Source organism: Triticum dicoccoides, chromosome 4B, assembly GCF_002162155.2.
Source record: "Triticum dicoccoides isolate Atlit2015 ecotype Zavitan chromosome 4B, WEW_v2.0, whole genome shotgun sequence".
Classification (NCBI taxonomy): Eukaryota; Viridiplantae; Streptophyta; class Magnoliopsida; order Poales; family Poaceae; genus Triticum; species Triticum dicoccoides.
The window spans coordinates 401,879,785-401,883,672 of record NC_041387.1 but is presented as its reverse complement, the minus strand read 5'-3'; positions in this window follow the sequence as shown (position 1 = coordinate 401,883,672).

The window sequence follows — 3,888 nt, the reverse complement described above, 5'->3', positions numbered from 1 at the left end:
GCGGCGGCGGCGGGCGAGGCCGCGACGGCATCGGGCGGCACGGGGTGGCAGCGGCGCGGCGCGGGGCGGCGGCGGCGGCTAACAGCAGCAGCGGTGCGGCTGTAGGCGGCGCGGGCGGCGGCGGTAGTGGACAACGAGGAGAAAAGGCGGGCCGGGGTCGGCTTATAAGGCCCCCCCGGGGCTCTCCAACTTGAAGAAGGGGTCACCGGGGCGGGGTGGCTCCGGACTCCGGCGGAGTCCGTCTCCCGCACGGCGGCGGAGGCGGTTGAGGCGGCGCGGGCCGGCTGGGTGATACGTCTCCAACGTATCCATAATTTTTGATTGCTCCATGCTATTATATTACCCGTTTTGGATGTTTATGGGCTTTACTTTACACTTTTATATCAGTTTAGGACTAACCTACTAACCGGAGGCCCAACCCGATTGCTGTTTTTTTGCCTATTTCAGTGTTTGGAAGGAAAGGATATCAAACGGAGTCCAAACGGAATGAAACCTTCGGGAGCGACCTTTTTGGAACAAACGCAATCCAGGAGACTTGTAGTGGACATCAAGAAGCAGCCAAGGCGGCCACGAGGCAGGAGGGCGCGCCCCCCACCCTCGTGGGCCCCTCGTGGCTCCCCTAACCTACCTCATTCGCCTATATATCCACATACCCTGAAAACATCCAGGAGCACCACGATAAAACTATTTCCATCGCCGCAACCTTCTGTATCCGTGAGATCCCATCTTGGAGCCTTCGCCGGTGCTCCGCCGGAGGGGGAATCGATCACAGAGGGCCTCTACATCATCTCGAAGGCCTCTCCGATGAGTTGTGAGTAGTTTACCACAGACCTTCGGGTCCATAGTTATTAGCTAGATGGCTTCTTCTCTCTCTTTGAATCTCAATACAATGTTCTCCTCGATCTTCTTGGAGATCTATTTGATGTAACTCTTTTTGCGGTGTGTTTGTCGAGATCCGATGAATTGTGGGTTTATGATCAAGTTTATCTATGACAAATATTTGAATCTCCTCTGAATTCTTTTATGTATGATTGGTTATCTTTGCAAGTCTCTTCGAATTATCAGTTTGGTTTGGCCTACTAGATTGACCTTTCTTGCAATGGGAGAAGTGCTTAGCTTTGGGTTCAATCTTGCGGTGTCCTTTCCCAGTGACAGCAGGGGCAGCAAGGCACGTATCATATTGTTGCCATCGAGGATAAAATATGAGGTTTATATCATATTGTTTGAGTTTATCCCTCTACATCATGTCATCTTGCTTAATGCGTTACTCTGTTCTTATGAACTTGATATTATAGATGCAGGCAGGAGTCGGTCGATGTGTGGAGTAATAGTAGTAGATGCAGAATCATTTCGGTCTACTTGTTGCGAACGTGATACCTATATACATGATCATGCCTAGATATTCTCATAACTATGCACTTTTCCATCAATTGCTCGACAGTAATTTATTCACCCACCGTAATACTTATGCTATCTAGAGAGAAGCCACTAGTGAAACCTATGGCCCCCGGGTCTATCTTTTACCATATAAGTTTCTGATCTACTTTATTTTGCAATCTTTACTTTCCAATCTATATCATAAAAATACCAAAAATATTTATCTTATCTTATTATCTCTATCAGATCTCACTTTTGAAAATTACCGTGAAGGGATTGACAACCCCTTTATCGCGTTGGTTGTGAGGTTCTTGTTTTTTTGTGTAGGTACGAGGGACTTTTGAGGAGCCTCCTACTGGATTGATACCTTGGTTCTCAAAACTGAGGGAAATACTTATGCTACTTTGCTGCATCACCCTTTCCTCTTCAAGGGAAAACCAACGCAGTGATCAAGAGGTAGCAAGAAGGATTTCTGGCGTCGTTGCCGGGGAGGTCATCGCTCAAGTCAAGACATACCAAGTACCCATCACAAACTCATCTCCCTCGCATTACATTATTTGCCATTTGCCTCTCGTTTTCCTCTCCCCCACTTCACCCTTGTTGTTTTATTCGCCCTCTCTTTCCCGTTCGCTTCTTTTTTCGCTTGCCTTTCTGTGTGCTCATGTGTTAGTTCGTTTATTTTGTCGTCATGGCTAGTCCTCCTATCATCGTTAGTACTCCCGATCAAGAAGTTCTTAACTTTAAACAAAGGGAGGGAGAAAATATAAACGATGCTTGTCATAGAATTTGTAATGCTCAAAATAGATCTACTAGGAAGCAATCTACTTCCGTTCTTCTTCGCAATTTTTATGTAGGCATTACTCCTTGGAATAGATATATCCTTGATACCATTACCGGAGAGAATTTCTTGGGTAGCCATACTTTTGATGCTTATAATGCTATGTTAGATTTGTTTGGTCCACCTCCTCTTTTGGTTAATGGAACTGTTTTTAACTTTGGAACATGTGATGAAAAGGCTTGAAATTATTGAAAATAAAGTTGCAACTGTCGAGTTAATTGAAAATTTGGATAAAAAGATCCACAACCAAATTACCCAATATGGATCTAGGGTTGGAGTTACTTTGAATTTTTTTAAAGAGAAAGAACTTATGGTTAACGAAAGAATAGATCTAGATTCTACGAGAATCGGTAAACTTGAGGATATTATTACCAACTTAGGTTCTGCCTTTTCATCCGTGAAAAATACTCCAACTCCTCCTACCAAAAATGCCAAATTTATGTATGTTCCTAAAAATAAGGATGAATCTTCTAGTAAGGAAAATGCGGATCTCAAATCAATAAGTGTTCATCCCAATTTTCTCGCTTTCGTTAAGGAACCTTTTTCTACAAACGGATCTCTTGATTTCTTGCCGAGGAGTTTAATCATTAAGAAAGAAATCCCTACGGGTTATAAGTGTTCTATTAAACAATTGAATGTCAAAGATGGCAATACTTAGATCTATTCTCGCTTTTATGCCTAGCTAGGGGCATTAAACGATAGCGCTTGTTGGGAGGCAACCCAATTTTAATTTTGTTCCTTGCTTTTTGCTTCTATTTAGTAATAAATAATTCATCTAGCTTCTGTTTAGATGTGGTTTTATGTTTTAATTAGTGTTTGTGCAACGTAGAACCTATAGGATAACCTACGGTGATAGTTAATTTGATTCTGCTGAAAAACAGAAACTTTTGCGCGCACGAGAATAATTTTAATAAATCACAGAAATGTGATTTTTAGTTGATTCTTTTTGCCGTAGATCAATAGACAAATTGCCCAGGACTTCCTATTTTAGTAGGATTTTTAGAGTTACAGAAGTATTCGAAAGTTACATATTTCTACAGACTCTTCTGTTTTTGACAGATTCTGTTTTTCGTGTATTGTTTGCTTATTTTGATGAATCTATGGCTATTATCGGGGGGTATGAACCATAGAGAAGTTGTAATAAAGTAGGTTTAACACCAATATAAATAAAGAATGAGTTCATTACAGTATCTTATGTGGTGGTTTTTCTTTCTTGCACTAACGGAACTCATGAGATTTCCTGTTGAGTTTTGTGTTGTGAAGTTTTCAAGTTTTGGGTAAAGATTTGATGGACTATGGAATAAGGAGTGGCAAGAGCCTAAGCTTAGGGATGCCCATGGCGCCCCAAGATAATCCAAGGACAACCAAAAGCCTAAGCTTGTTCGTCTTCGTCTATCGGTAACTTTACTTGGAGCTATATTTTTATTCGCCACATGATATGTGTTTTGCTTGGAGCGTCTTGTATGATATGAGTCTTTGCTTATTAGTTTACCACAATCATCCTTGATGTACACACCTTTTCGTAGAGACACACATGATTCGGAATTTATTAGAATACTCTAGGTGCTTCACTTATATCTCTTGAGCTAGACAAGTTTTGCTCTAGTGCTTCACTTATATCTTTTTAGAGCACGGCAGTGGCTTAATTTTGTAGAAATTATTGATATCTCATG